This window comes from Oncorhynchus clarkii, unplaced genomic scaffold (genome assembly GCF_045791955.1).
Source record: "Oncorhynchus clarkii lewisi isolate Uvic-CL-2024 unplaced genomic scaffold, UVic_Ocla_1.0 unplaced_contig_817_pilon_pilon, whole genome shotgun sequence".
In the NCBI taxonomy this organism is placed as follows: domain Eukaryota; kingdom Metazoa; phylum Chordata; class Actinopteri; order Salmoniformes; family Salmonidae; genus Oncorhynchus; species Oncorhynchus clarkii.
In genome coordinates, this window is record NW_027261148.1 from 248934 (window position 1) to 265800 (window position 16867).

The following is a 16867-nucleotide window of genomic DNA, read 5'->3' on the forward strand; positions in this document are numbered from 1 at the left end:
GGGGGGGGGGGGGGGGGTTGTGGGTATGCACATGTACCCACAATCTAACCATGCTAGCTAAAATAGCTTAGCTTGTTGTTAGCTTAGCAAAGTCCAAATCTCAATATCATATTACTTTCCTCTTCCACCCATCTCTTTGTGTGGGGAACACAGGAACTAGGAAAGTCCCCTTGTGAGGAAAAGCAACTCAGTCATATGAGTTGTATTAACTCAGTTATGTAGCATTAGCATCATGTCCTTCTTCCTCATCCTGACCACATTGATTAACAGGGGTCCCTGCCAGTGCCAAGGCAAGACTGAGAGACAGAATGGGAATGAGAGGTGATTGGAGGTTTTGTTCAGGAGGGCGGGACTACTCCTCATCTAACGCCTGAAGTAAAACAAATAATCGAAAACAACAGAATTGGACACAATATTTTGAACGGGAACCATTTTGACTCTGTTGCCACCAGAGAGTTGACTTGAGGCCTATAAGGGTTGTGAAGCTGGGACGTCATTCGGGCTCAAAGCCTGTGCCGGGAGTCGTGGCTGTAGCTGCCCGGGGAGGAGCGGTTGCGGTGCGGCTTGTAGGAGTCTTGGTAGGGGTCCTGGTAGTCCTGGTGGTACGGGTCTTGGTCTCGGCTGTGCTGTGAGCCCGACGACATGCGGTTGCGTCCCTTGTGCGCCCGCTCGTTGTGGTAGTTTTCGTCGGCGGTCATTAGGTTGCGACGCTCGTTGGGCGTGGAGTGGTCTCCCGTGTGGTTGCTGTGTTGTCTTATTCTTTGAGTCTGCTGGTTCACCTCATACACACACAAACAACCCCTTTTTGTTACATTTCTGTATGTTACACTGGGCACTAATCAACTCATCTAACTTATGACAATTAACTGTCTCCCCTTAAAGGTACATCACACTCCAAACTCAACATTTTTGGACAAACTTTGATTTTGGAGTGTAATGTCGCTTTAACCCCATAGCGCTGTAGCTATCTGTTGATGACCAACCTGCAGTCCAGAGATGGTGGTGGGGTAAGGAGTGAGGGCGGTGGGGCCCAGGTTGCGTCCCAGCAGGGGGTTGAGCGGCGTGGCCATGGAGGTGTGTGTGGCCTTCCAGTAGGCCTCCAGATACTCAGCCAAGTGTTCACACGCATCCTCCAACTGGTTCTCATCCAGGATGATGTCAAACATCTCCTGTTAGAGGGGGTGAAGAGAGGGAGAGAGTGAGAGAGGGCGAGTGAGTGAGAGAGAGGGACAGAGAGAGAGGGGAGAGAGGGAGTGAAAGAGGGAGATGGAGTGAGAGTGGGAGATGGAGAGGGAGTGAGAGAGGGAGATGGAGAGGGAGTGAGTGAGAGAGGGAGATGGAGAGGGAGTGAGTGAGAGAGGGCGAGAGGGAGAGGGAGTGAGAGAGAGAGGGCGAGAGGGAGAGGGAGTGAGAGTGGGAGATGGAGAGGGAGTGAGAGAGGGAGGGAGTGAGAGAAAGATGGAGATGGAGAAGGAGTGAGAGAGGGAGTGAAACAGGCTCGCATGATGAGTAACGTGGCATTAGAGCTGAGCTGACTTGTTAGCTCCCTAAACGAATGCCTAGGCTGTTTGGTACTTCACAGAAAACCTGGGTTCAAACCCCGGTCAGTCACACAAACTGAATATTGTCATTTTGTCACTTGATTGTTAATAGACCTTTTTAATGGCCCTGTCTTGAATCAACCTCAAGCAATCCCAGGGAGACATTGTTGGAGGTTCATGTAGAAAGAAGACACCTTGAAAAGGAGCAATGGGTGGTGTAGATTAAAGAGACAGTATGCTGGGTGGTGTAGATTAAAGAGACAGTGTGCTGGGTTGTGTAGATTAAAGAGACAGTATGCTGGGTGGTGTAGATTAAAGAGACAGTATGATGGGTGGTGTAGATTAAAGAGACAGTATGCTGGGTGGTGTAGATTAAAGAGACAGTATGATGGGTGGTGTAGATTAAAGAGACAGTATGCTGGGTGGTGTAGATTTACAGTATGCTGGGTGGTGTAGATTAAAGAGACAGTATGCTGGGTGGTGTAGATTAAAGAGACAGTATGCTGGGTGGTGTAGATTAAAGAGACAGTATGCTGGGTGGTGTAGATTAAAGAGACAGTATGCTGGGTGGTGTAGATTAAAGAGACAGTATGCTGGGTGGTGTAGATTAAAGAGACAGTATGCTGGGTGGTGTAGATTAAAGAGACAGTATGCTGGGTGGTGTAGATTAAAGAGACAGTATGCTGGGTGGTGTAGATTAAAGAGACAGTATGCTGGGTGGTGTAGATTAAAGAGACAGTATGCTGGGTGGTGTAGATTAAAGAGACAGTATGCTGGGTGGTGTAGATTAAAGAGACAGTATGCTGGGTGGTGTAGATTAAAGAGACAGTATGCTGGGTGGTGTAGATTAAAGAGACAGTATGCTGGGTGGTGTAGATTAAAGAGACAGTATGCTGGGTGGTGTAGATTAAAGATACAATATGCTGGGTGGTGTAGATTAAAGAGACAGTATGCTGGGTGGTGTAGGTTAAAGAGACAGTATGCTGGGTGGTGTAGATTAAAGAGACAGTATGATGGGTGGTGTAGATTAAAGAGACAGTATGCTGGGTGGTGTAGATTAAAGAGACAGTATGCTGGGTGGTGTAGATTAAAGAGACAGTATGCTGGGTGGTGTAGATTAAAGAGACAGTATGCTGGGTGGTGTAGATTAAAGAGACAGTATGATGGGTGGTGTAGATTAAAGAGACAGTATGCTGGGTGGTGTAGATTAAAGAGTCAGTATGCTGGGTGGTGTAGATTAAAGATACAACATGCTGTTAGAGAGTCACTCACCGGAGGACACTGGGCCAGTTTGTCAGCTGCCACCAGCTGTACGTTCAGATGCTTGCTCTGAGACTTCCCTCTGGACTTGACCAGCCTCTGCAGAACCTAGACGGTGGGAAGACATTTATATATGTGTTAGATAGTGTCAGACCTCTGTTCAAATGGTCCTGCTCTTTTCTAACTAATAATGTTATATCTACACACGTTTTTTACGGGAACACTGCTTTTCACATCTTTAACCAGGCAAACCGGTCAAATAGAATCATTTAAAATAAATTAATAATCCATTAGATAAATTAAAGTGTATTTGTCTGATAACAATACACATGTATAACTCTAAAAGCCCTCCACTGATAAACCAATCAGAGTCTAAGCATGTTGACATTCATTTTCAAAAGGTCCCAGTGGCTCAGTAGGTTATAGCGTACTGTATAATTGACAATGTTGACGGTTCTGTGAGTTGTTTTAGATGATGTGTCTGCTTCCTGGTCATATCATTACCTATAGTAGACATGGGTGTGTTTCAAATCACATGACCCTCCAGTCCCTACCTTGGGCGAGGAGACCTTGACATGGACGATGATTGGAGCCAACGAGGTCTTGAGCAGCTGGGCTGGGTGATTGATGGTGTCTGCGTCCAGGATGCCAGCTGTAGGGACCTGGCCAGCTCAAAGATCCTCTCTATCTCACTCTGCACCTCCGCTTGGAGAACAGGATGGAAACAACACAAGACTTTAGAATACAACTTCATTGTCCATTCAGGATGGACATTTTACTTCGGCATCACCGTACAAGAATCCTACACACTGAAAACAGTCAGCCTAGTACACTATATATACGTAAACAAATGGTACACACTGACTCCCATTCCTTCATTGCATTCCCAATACATTGATTCATTCAAGTGGTGTCTAGTATGTCTAGTATGGACACTGAAACGTAAGCCAATGAATACGTTGAGCATTTGATTGAGCCTGTCTGGAGAGCCAGATGGGCGGAGTTTGCACTTTTGGGACTATTCCATTGATTCCATTGTGGGAGGTAAGCTCAATCAAGCTAAATCATTCGTCTTTAGCCGGGTCTAGCTACAGAGGAGAGTAGGCAACCGTCTTCGATACACAAGGAAAACTCAAAAGACTCCTACAGTAAAATAGATACATTTTGGAGGTACATACCTAAACTGGACCTGGTGTTTGATCTCTCGATGATGGCCCGCTTGCTGGGGTTATTCAGAACAGACCTCTTGGCTAATGATATATCTGCTGTGACTCGTGTGATAGATATCCTGAAATGGTCAAACAAAGACACCAATGTAGGCTTTTTTTTAAATATTTTTTTTTTACCTTCATTTAACTAGGCAAGTCAGTTAATTTTCAATGACAGACTAGGAACAGTGGGTTAACTGCCTGTTCAGGGGCAGAACAACCTTCTCAGCTCGGGGATTTGAACTTGCAACCTTTCGGTTACTAGTCCAATGCTCTAACCACTAGGCTACCCTGCCGCATTCAGTGGATAAATACTGTAAACCTTATTTTGCAGACAGACACTCCTTTACTGAAGCTCTATTCCATGTGAATTTCGAGGCCAATCTACCTCGAAGGGCTTCATAAGTCCACTCATTTGAGTGGAACCGAGTTTAAAAATAAACAGACAAAATAAAAAAATAAAGAAGGAAGGAAGAGCACGCTTTCACTTTACCTGCCGTCAAATCTATGCTTGAGGAAGTCAAAGAGTGCTTTCTGCATCATATCCGTCACCTGTGGAGAAAGAGAAGCCAAAAGAGGGGAAATAGTGGAGAGAGAGAGAGATTGGGAGAGAGTGAGAACGAGAGTGAGACAGAGAGAGACAGAGAGAGAGTGAGAGAGACAGAGAGAGAGAGACAGAGAGGAGACAAAGTGAGACAGAGAGAGAGAGAGGGAGAGAGAGAGAGACAGAGAGAGAGAGAGAGAGAGAGAGAGGGAGAAAGAGAGACAGAGAGAGAGAGGGAGACAGAAAGAGAGGGAGAAAGAGAGAGAGAGACAGAGAGAGAAAGAGAGAGAGAGAGGAGAGGGAAAGAGAGAGAGACAGAGAGAGAGGGAGACAAAGAGAGAGAGAGAGGGAGAAAGAGAGTATGGTTAAAAAAGAGAACATTTAACTCTAACAGCCATGACATCAAGCAAACTTCCTGGGAAAACATGGTGCTAAGATGTCCCATGACGACAGCCTACGTGCAACAAACCATTTATCATTCTAACAATTCTCTTCTAGTAGTTCTGATATTCAGCCATTTGACAGGGGGATACTGAAAATCATATCAAACATGCTATTTCATTTAATAGAGTTCTACCCTGATACTAAACAACTACAACTTCTACTGGATGAGTGCAATAGTGAAGCAGGATTTGGGGTCAATTCCATGATATTACATTTTTTATTTAACTAGGCAAATCACTATCAGTCAACTCACTAGATAGATTCATATTATGTTACTGAAATGCAAAGGACAATCCTCATAGTCAACAATAGACTAATTTCAGCCTAAAATGGATCTCCTGAAATGACTGAAGTTAGATGGTATCATGGAACTGGTCAGAGGCCTGCCAGTAAGGATGGTGGCCTATACAAAGATCCTTTAGTGGCTGGTTTAACAGCAGTCTAGTCTAGACACACAGTGATGCTGCTTTCAGGGGTTCTCCTTTCTACTCTCTCTTCTCTTTCCTCTCGCCTCTCTCTTCTCTATCTCTCCTCTCTCTTCTCTCCCTTCTTTCCTTTCTCTACTCTATCCCTCCTCTCTCTTCTCCTCTCCTTCTAATTTCAAACGTTACTCTACTTCTGATGCTGAGCATTTGCACCCAGAAGGTTGTTACCGTGGCAACAGAGCACACTGTGGGATGAGGCAACTGATTGTGTACCCTCCATGCAAGGAGAGAAAGAGAGAGAGGGAGAGAAAGAGCGAGAGGAAAGAAACTCCCTGTACTATGGTGTTCTGAGAATGACTAGAAAAAACATCAACAAAGCACCTCACTCAGCAGTCTAAATATAGACTCTAGTAGAGCTCTAACAGGCCTGTGTCAACACAATATTAGAAAAACATTGCGTGCATATAAACATGAATGATTATAAACATGAAGTCAATAGAAACATCATCCAGCCATGAGGAGATCTTTTCTCAATGAGATGTGATCATGACAGCCGCAACAACAATCATTTAACATAATGCACTGTTAATGTCATTCCACCAATGGGAGCTCTAGGATGGGCCCCGTGGGAGGAGTCAGAGGATGATCATGTGACTCGATGGCCGCCGCTGCTGCTGCTTACCTCATAGCCCTTGAGGGAGGGCCCCACCAGCACCACAGGCCTCATGGATGGCACCACGTCGTAAGGGGGGACGTGTTCAGTCTGTAACAAAGTAACAAAGGAATCAGTGGAGCAGGGGGGAGGGGGCCTCTACTCAAAACCCATTGGATGAGAAGTCAGAGGGGAGGGACCTTTTACCTTCTCATCCAATGGGTTTTGAGAATGAGATGAGGAGAGAGGACGCAAGGAGTCAAGGAAATGCAATTGAGATTTTCCCACAGTAATAAAATGGGATCGATGCACACCACAGTATGGGATGTATGGATCATTGGGACAGCACAATCTGACTCAAATCTATTTCACATTTTGTTTTTTTCTTTACCTTTATTTAACTAGGCAAGTCAGTGAGTGGGATGTTAGATGGGATGTTAGATGGGATGTTAGATGGGATGTTAGATGGGATGTTAGATGGGATGTTAGATGGGATGTTAGATGGGATGTTAGATGGGAAGGGATGTTAGATGGGATGTTAGATGGGATGTTAGATGGGAAGTTAGATGGGAAGGGATGTTAGATGGGGAAGGGATGTTAGATGGGATGTTAGATGGGATGTTAGATGGGATGTTAGATGGGATGTTAGATGGGATGTTAGATGGGAAGTTAGATGGGAAGGGATGTTAGATGGGATGTTAGATGGGATGTTAGATGGGAAGTTAGATGGGAAGGGATGTTAGATGGGATGTTAGATGGGATGTTAGATGGGAAGTTAGATGGGAAGGGATGTTAGATGGGATGTTAGATGGGAAGTTAGATGGGAAGGGATGTTAGAAGGGATGTTAAAAGGGATGTTAGATGGGATGTTAGATGGGATGTTAGATGGGAAGGGATGTTAGATGGGATGTTAGATGGGAAGTTAGATGGGAAGGGATGTTAGATGGGATGTTAGATGGGAAGTTAGGGATGGGATGGGATGTTAGATGGGAAGTTAGATGGGAAGGGATGTTAGATGGGATGTTAGATGGGAAGTTAGATGGGATGTTAGATGGGGGATGTTAGATGGGATGTTAGATGGGAAGTTAGATGGGAAGGGATGTTAGATGGGATGTTAGATGGGAAGTTAGATGGGAAGGGATGTTAGATGGGATGTTAGATGGGAAGTTAGATGGGAAGGGATGTTAGATGGGATGTTAGATGGGATGTTAGATGGGAAGGGATGTTAGATGGGATGTTAGATGGGAAGGGATGTTAGATGGGATGTTAGATGGGATGTTAGATGGGAAGTTAGATGGGAAGGGATGTTAGATGGGAAGTTAGATGGGAAGGGATGTTAGAAGGGATGTTAAAAGGGATGTTAGATGGGATGTTAGATGGGAAGTTAGATGGGAAGGGATGTTAGATGGGATGTTAGATGGGAAGTTAGATGGGAAGGGATGTTAGATGGGATGTTAGATGGGAAGTTAGATGGGAAGGGATGTTAGAAGGGATGTTAAAAGGGATGTTAGATGGGATGTTAGATGGGAAGTTAGATGGGAAGGGATGTTAGATGGGATGTTAGATGGGAAGTTAGATGGGAAGGGATGTTAGATGGGATGTTAAAAGGGATGTTAGATGGGATGTTAGATGGGAAGGGATGTTAGAAGGGATGTTAGAAGGGATGTTAGATGGGATGTTAGATGGGATGTTAGAAGGGATGTTAGATGGGAAGGGATGTTAGAAGGGATGTTAGAAGGGATGTTAGATGGGATGTTAGATGGGATGTTAGATGAGATGTAGGATGTGCACTGTACTATTGTAATGTAGACAGCTATAGTTGATGGAGACAGTTTGGTTTTACCATCACCCACTTACCACTTTTTGTTTCTGCTTTCCTGTGAAGTAAAACAAAACAGAATTGTCAATGTCTTGTAGTATTGTACTGTATCATAAGTCACCATAACTTGTCAGGTCAGAGACCTGATGATCCTGCGATGATCAGAATGTGATTTACAGGAAATACATTTTCAACCGAGGATTATAACTGACACACGAAATAAACATATACCCTTTAGATTCATCATCAAACATATAAACATGATCCTAATATCCTATGAGGCATATTCACAAAGTCACATGACTGAAGTTCAGGGGGGGTCAAAGTCTTGTCGATGGGTTCACCCTGTGGTAAGCCAAGTCTCAGAGCGCCTGCAGTCCTCAACTGGAGGAAGAGGATGGGAGAATACACTATATATATACACTCTATGGATCCACAACCCAGCAGGCAAAAGTTGGTATGGGATGTTATAATGGCATCATATTCTGGTTGTAAACTGGTTTTGTTGTTGTTGAGAAGTCTGATAACTGGATTACAACCAATGTTAAATTGACATCATATTCTGGTTGTAAACTTTCATACTTTGGTTGGTATCTGTTCAGATTACAACCAGTTAAAGACGTCTTTCTCCGATTGCTAAAAAGACATCCAGAAAAACGTCCTTTTACAGCCATAATACAACTTGACCATGATGTCACAAAAAGACGTCACAACGATGTTGTTGCAACCAGTTTTGCCCGCTGGGAATCATTTATCTTAGGTTCTATGGAGAGACATGGGAAGGCTTAAACACTAAGCAATCCTTGTTCTACGTCTCATGTTGCCTTGACAAAGTTGTCTAGTTCTTCTCTAACCTAGCGGAGGGCCAGTAGGGGCGGACAACGTCCCCCCATCATGTCTAAGAGGCTCTCACCTGCAGAGGAGATAAGGGGTCTGATCGAGGCGGACACCTCATCCTCTACACTTGAGGAAGAATTGCCTCCAGACTTACTGGAAAAGACAAGAGGGAGATAAAAAGAAACACAAGAATCACAGAATTAATGTGGCGAACGGCGACGGGGTTCTAAATGCAGAATCCAGGCCTTATAGGGTGAACGAAGGACTCGAGGTGAGCCTCTCAACTCATCCCAAGTCTAGTCCTCTCATTACGCTGAATTAGTGTTAAAACTGAACAGGCCTAGTGCCGCGAATGGCTCTGAAGGCTAGTACGCACACGAGACAAACCACTGGTGACGGGAGCTTCCAGAGCGATTAAACAGACAGAGCAGCTAGGTCGCTAGAAGAACCAAAGCATTACTGATTATTAAGGTCATAGACCTTAGAAATATTTAGGTTGTTCTATTGTGGATATGGATGGAGAGAAATGTAATTATTCATAATGATCTGTAACACTTCCTATGAGTACCCTCTTTATAACACATCATAAGCACATTTATAACCAAATGAGTTGTACTAATTTGACTCATTTGTCGTAACCCGAATCAGTTTTGCTAAACTAAACATAGCACTGCTGGCCCCTTCCTAACCCCCTTCCCTGGGTAACAAGGTCTCTGACTGAGCGAGAGAGGACTGGTGATGGGCTGCCTTACCCTTGGACTCGCCCTCTCTTCTGTTCCTGCTGGATGCGGATGTTCTCTAGCTTTAGGGGACTGGGGATGAAGCCGATCTCACAGCCCTCCTTGACCAGCCGGCCGATCCACCAGTCGTTGTTGAACTTCTGGATGGGTTGGGGGTGTGGTTGAAAAATCAGTTTCAGTACGTTTAAACAGGCAGTCCTCATTTGTCTTTTGACCAATCCGATCAGTTCTGAAAAAGATCTGATGTGAAAGATCTGATGTGATTGGTCAAAAGACCAATTAGTGTAAGAAAAGATCAGAATTGGGCTGCCTATCTAAACGCAGCCAAAATGACATGAACATAAGGAAATAAGCAGTTTTATCTAGTTTGAACAGACAGTGAGTGTGTTTCAGAACACAGGTACTAAATTCAGTGTATATGCCTTGCTGTTGTCATGACTGTCCACGAGAATCCAAATAGGTCAGACCCCCTCTCATCCGCAGTGGGCGGGAGGAAAGAACTAGAACGGGATTAACAATTCAAGTCCTGTTGTAAAGATTTAGGTCTCCCTCTCCAAATTCACCATAGTGTTTTGCTTTGTCTCAACAGACCTTTTTCCCGCTGAAACTCTAACATGTTCAAAAGCAACTACTTTCTAACATAGAACGTGGGGAATGGTCAGAGGTGATATATAGAACACTAATGTCATTTTGTTTGTTATTTTGTGATGTCATTAAAAAATGTTAAATGTTACTGTAACTTGGAAAGTAAACCCACGACATGTATGAAGTTTCCATACTATGCGTTGTGCATGTAATATAAAAAATTATACGTGTTTTTGTTAAGAGAGGGATGTGATTCGAGAAGCTATATGAGATCATTGTTTTACACAACTTTGTACAAATGACAAGTAATGCCCCAGAGTGAGAGCGGGTCAGCATGACGGAACCACCCCTTTTGCAACAAACTATATAAATGAACATAATAGACCAGAAAAGCGTCAAGCTGCAGCTTTACGTTTAAAGTGGTTTGAACTGTGACTATCAACACGAGGTAGAGACGATAGTCACCTCCTGGACAATCACTGGTACGGCTGATTAGCTGTCCTAAGTAAAGTATCTTCGAAAGCGAATTTAAGTAGGACCATTATACTACTCTGCTCAAACCATCGTATTATGCTACTCTCATCACCCCAATGGGAACCATCGACATGGCTGGCTAGACTATCTTCAAAGAAGCATCTTCAATATCGAATGTAAGGAAAATAAACTGTGTAGTTCTGTGCAGGACTGCACGGCAAGTCACCGGATACCAGACAACTACAAAGAAGAACAACAGTAGACTTGTTGGAACCCTTTTGGAAAATCAGAGCCTTAAAAGCATGTCACAAAAAGGCCCAACTCCTTTTGCAAGTCGACCAGAGATCCGGCAAATCAAGCGGGCGGCGGGTCATGTGCAAAGTATATGGTTACTGTAAATGAGAGTAGTTTCTGAAAGTACCAATGTTAAGTGTCTCTGTCCCCCCCTCTCCCTCCATCTCTTTTGTAACAAGCAGCCACGTTGTTGTCATTCCGCTAGGGACCTGTTTTGAGCGTATTAGGTTTCCAGTCAATAACCGATGCAAAGTGTGTATGTTTATCCTGAGTTCTCATTTAATTAGCTAGTAAATAAATAATTTAACCAATTTGTGTAGTACTGAATCATAAGTAAGGCTGGGGTTTTTGCAGATGCATGGAGGTTACGACTGTTCAGAATGAAGATATGATACGAGGTTATGATTAATAAGTTTATAGATGTGATAGGTAAAGACCTTCAGTGTTTAATTCGGGAGATGGTAACTCTTTAAAGAACCGCTCTCGTGGTGCCCCAGATCCTAATGAGTTAATTGTTACATGACAAATTTAATCGGATAACAATTAAACATAGTTAGGTAATTAGATAAATGTCTTCAGATTAATGTTAAAGTCAAGTCACGACACTGTTGTAATAGTGGTTGATAACGGCCCTGCGTCAAATACATATCAAATTCAGGAGGCTGGTGGCACCTTAATTGGGGAGGACAGGCTTGTGATAATGGCTGGAGTGAAATGAGAGGTATGGTATCAAATACATCAATCACATGGTTTCCAGGTGTTTTATACCATTTCATTTGTTTCATTCCGGCAATTATTATGAGCCGTCCTCCCCTCAGCAGCCTCCGTTGATTCTGATTGCTATGCTAAATCTAGCTTGTCTGGTACAATGGTATAGTCCGAAAACTGCACACTCTGACCTACATCATTTGACATTGAAAAGTACTTCACAAATGTATTTTATTAAAATCTGGTTGATTGTGTGCCAAAGTTCAACCTTGCCTCTTCTGACAAAAAACATTACCTCCTTTATGTGAAGGAAGTCCTTAGCATCGAATGAGATGGCGGTTGCTGGCACCGGCACGTCCTCGTCCAATGCTCCACAGTAGCTGACGTTGGTCTTCACAGCAAAGGCCACGGCTTTAGCCTTTGGGAGAGAGAGAGAGACAAGATTCAGTCAGAGAGCCGCAAAGTATGAACTTCAGTTCACATGAATGAACTATGGCTTACAAGGCTTAATAAAGCCTTCATAAACCCTTTATAATGCCTACATGGATGATTCACAAATCATTTATAAGCAAATGTCATACAATATAAGGGTGCTATAACAGATCCTTACATCTGCTTCTTTGCCAATTGTGGCATAACCCTTCTACCATCCTTTACATAGTACAGTCTTCTTGCTGCACAAGTCCAGCTACTACCCTCATATTTCACTTAAAACTTTAAAAAAATGTTTTATCCTTACTGAACACAACCTAGTGAGGTATCTCTCTCTCTGGGTCTCACCTTGGCTCTCTCCAGCTGCACGGTGGCCTGCTGCTCCTTCTGCTCTCGGGTCTGGGCCGGGGCCTGGGTCCCCGGGGCCCCTTGGCTCGGGCTCTGGCCCTGGACCTGCCCCGGCACCTCCCGCTCCTCCTCCAGAGAGACATCCGAGTCCGATGGTCTGCTTGTGTAGGAATCAGCTGAGCCCTGCAATACAACAGGACAGGGACAGACAGGAAGACAGCAGCTGTCACCATGATCACAGAGCCAGCATCATCATCACCAGGACGTCACCAGGTGGAGGAGGTTGTAGGATGACGTTCTACAGTACCCATAATGCTCTGTAACTGTATCCAGTTTATCTTACTAAACAGAGGTGAGGTGATTTGGAATTGATTGATTCATTAAAAAAAAAAAATGTGGGGGGAGCATTTTCTACTCTTCTCACCCACGTACGAAAGGTCACTTTTGAGACTTTTTTCAGTGAGAACTTGAAACAGCCCATGGAGTTTATAGTTTCAAATGATTTGGAAGACTATTTCAAAGAATGGCAGCTGAGTACAAATACCACTATTTAATACCACTAATTAATACCACTATTTAATACCACTAATTAATACCACTATTTAATACCACTAATTAATACCACTATTTAATACCACTATTTAATACCACTATTACATCTAAAAAGAACAACGTCAGCTTCACTCCTTCTAGTAGAATAGTTATGGTTATCCCGGACTAAGTTAAAGTAGTTAAATAGGTACCTGGGGACAATACTGTTGGGTCTGTGGACAAGCTGATGTACGAGACTCACTTTAATCTGAGAGACTCTCTCCTCCACTTTGACCTATCGGAGGCTTTCAAAGTGGGAATGGTCAAGATGAGTACGTGCTGGAAGTTTCAGAATAATCCTGACTAATATATTCTGAGATGACTGCAGTTTATTTTTAATTATCTTGGGGGCACTTTTGTACCAGGAAGAGCATGTCTCGTGATGAGCTAGCACCACCTGAGACTTGATTGCCCAGATGTTTGATTACCACACATGACCACCAGTTGGTTATACATGACCACTGGTTACACATGACCACTGGTTACACATGACCACCAGTTGGTTACACATGACCACTGGTTACACATGACCACTGGTTACACATTACCACTGGTTTCACATGACCACCAGTTGGTTACACATGACCACTGGTTACACATGACCACCAGTTGGTTACACATGACCACTGGTTACACATGACCACCGGTTGGTTACACATGACCACCGGTTGGTTACACATGACCACTGGTTACACATGACCACCGGTTGGTTACACATGACCACTGGTTACACATGACCACCGGTTGGTTACACATTACCACCGGTTGGTTACACATGACCACTGGTTACACATGACCACCGGTTGGTTACACATGACCACTGGTTGGTTACACATGACCACCGGTTGGTTACACATGACCACTGGTTACACATGACCACTGGTTGGTTACACATGACCACCGGTTGGTTACACATTACCACCGGTTGGTTACACATGACCACTGGTTACACATGACCACCAGTTGGTTATACATGACCACTGGTTACACATTACCACTGCTTACACATTACCACCGGTTACGCTCATATGTGAGCAGTGGCCCATAGGTAGCCAGACTGACCAGGAAGGGAAAGGGGGATACCTAGTCAGTTGTTCAACTGAATGCATTCAATTGAAATGTGTCTTCTGCATTTAACCCAACCCCTCTGAATCAGAGAGGTGCGGGGGGCTGCCATAATCGACAGCCACATCTTCGGCGCCAAGGGAACAGTGGGTTAACTGCCTTGTTCAAGGGCAGAACGACAGATTTTTACCTTGTCAGCTCGGGGATTCGATCCAGCAACCTTTCGGTTACTGGCCCAACGCTCTAACCACTAGGCAAACTGTCCCCGAAGGTTGGCTGTGACTGGAGCGTGAGTTAAAGTATTGACCCAAGCCTTGGCCTTAGAAGAACAGAGAGTGAATCTACTAAAGATAATCCAATTGGGGAACAACATTAACTCAAGTGTGTTTGTATGTGTGTGCCTGTGTATGTGTGTCAATATCGCTTTAGGAACGTAGAAAGTCTCGCAGTCTGCTAAAATCCACAGACGCTAGTCATAGTACAGCACTTTTTTTTACAACAGACAAGCTATTTCTTGGGCTTACTTCAGCACGGGCTCTATTGAATTGTGTGGGCCAATCACTAAATGCCAGGTCTGGGAAACAAAAAACGAGGAGGTTTGCTTATTTAGAAAAATAAGTGATTGCTCTGAAAAAAAAAAGAAATTGCATCTTGAGTCAATGCTATTAAGAAACAGATGCTGATATAAATTAATAGATCACATTAAGGTTCTGTGATAAAAGTACTATGAGCCTAATTATTAATCACAATCATTAAATGTTTTTTACCGGGTGTAACCTTTATGGCACAAACACACGACACAAATCAACCTGCACGGCTCTTGTTCAAAGTATTTCTGTTAGTAATAGTAAAAGCTCCCTGTTTTCACACTCTGTCTTATAACAGTGTGCTATTTGTGAAGCACTCACAAGCACCCAACTGACATACAGTATATTATAAGAACACCCTGTTAGAACAACCCCCCCTCCCCCACCCACACACACACACACCCACACACATACTACCACCCAGCACTTCTAGTGTTTTTGTAAACATTTATTCTCACGCCCCCCTCAACAAATACTATGTTCCTTTATATATATTCATTATATATCTGAATAAATCATTATAGCCGGTTGCTGATCAGCCGATATATACAAAATGGATAACGGGGTATATGGGTAGTTAGATGGGTGCATTTTGGGGTACAGAATCTCTTCACAGCCATATTGTATGACTGCCGGGCTTCCAACGGAGCACTGACGTGACTCATGTCTATCTGACTCCAGTATATGACATCACAACGCACGCTCCTCTCTGTCCTCTCTGTCCTCAGCAGCAGAAATACAACACACTGCTGTTGCCGGGTGTGAAAATAGAAGCTTTGGCCCTTTAAACAAAGGCAGTAAATGCAGCAGGGCTATACCCTACATTTGGAGAGGCTGTGATATGAGGATACATTATACAATCATAACCTCACGCAGGGAGCGACACGGCCCTCTGGGGGATAGGAATTAGCATTTACACACTGCTCTTCTCTCGCTATATAATGCTATCTCCATCTTTGTGCTCCTACGTGTGCTGTGCATTAAATGGATGGCTACAGTGTACATTGTATAGCTATCATCAGCCATTGAAATGTGCTGATGATATGATGCAGCTATTCAGATGCATTGGGCTGACGCTGACAGACACATATTGCTACTTATTCTTATACACATCATCACTAATTACACTCTCACGACTGTGTGCGCGCACACACACACACACGTCTGACTCTGTCTTCTCCTTACATTGAACCCCCCCCAGCGGAGACCGCGATCCTTCCATCTACAGCATGAGACCGTCAGCTTACCTACAGTAAGCCCTGTGTTTGTGTGTGCACCACAGCTGAGCCACCTCCATCGACAAACACAGACACACACGCTCAAACACACACACACACACGATCTGAAGCTAAACCCCCCCCACCACTCACCGCCTCCGAGTCTTCAAATCCATGCAGGTACAAATTGTCATACATGGAGGTCTGCTATTTCCAAAAGCACCTCTAGAAGAATAAAAGGAAGAGGGGGAAAAAAACGAGAGAGCGGAGGAGGAGGCTGTAGTGGAGGAGGGGGAACAGGAGGAGGAGGAGGAGGAGGAGGGAGCCACCACAGAACACAGGATGGATGGGGGGATGACGGTAAAAAATAAATCCCTCCTTTTTCGGCTGGAAGAGGAGAAGGGGTAATAGCAGTAGCAGAGCCAGCCTGTTTGGTTTCCCCTTTGGCCTGTTTGGTTTCCCCTAGGCCTGCTTGGTTTCCCCTAGGCCTGCTTGGTCGATGGTTGTGCGTTAGCCCGAGCCTGGATGCTACTGGCTCACATTATAAAGCAGAGAGGCTCTCCCTAGAGGCAGCCCAATCCTGGCATTTCATCAGCCCTTCCAAACACACCGAACGGAGCAGCATAGAGAATCCTTCCTCAATATCAGCACCCGATGACAAAGCCAATGTGCAGCAAGTCGATTGGCTGTGCAGCAAGCCGATTGGCTGTGCTGCCCTCCACTCAGCTTGGACGCACACGCACTCTCTCCTTGACTGAGGGAGTATAGGAAGAGGGGGATGACAGCAGCACCATTCTCTCTCTCTACCCATCTCTCTCTCTCCCTCCCCTCTCTCTCTAACCATCTATCTCGTTATGTCCATCTCTGTCCCCTCCTCTCTTTCTCTCTATCCATCTACTTCTCTATCCATCCATCTCTCTCTGTCCCCTTCTCTTTCTCTCTCTATCCATCTATCTTTCTCTCTCTCGCCTCCTCTTTCTCTCTCTATCCATCTCTCTCCCCTCTTTCTCTCTATCATCCATCTTTCTCTCTCCCCTCATCTTTCTCTCTCTCCCCTCTTTCTCTCTATCATCCATCTTTCTCTCTCCCCTCATCT

At 44.4% G+C, this 16867-nt stretch overlaps 1 pseudogene; it reads right to left on the minus strand.

The window, feature by feature from the left end:
* Positions 1-22: 22 nt before the first annotated feature.
* Positions 23-16367, minus strand: LOC139405466 (voltage-dependent L-type calcium channel subunit beta-4-like; annotated as a pseudogene).
* Between the last annotated feature and the right edge of the window lie 500 nt (positions 16368-16867).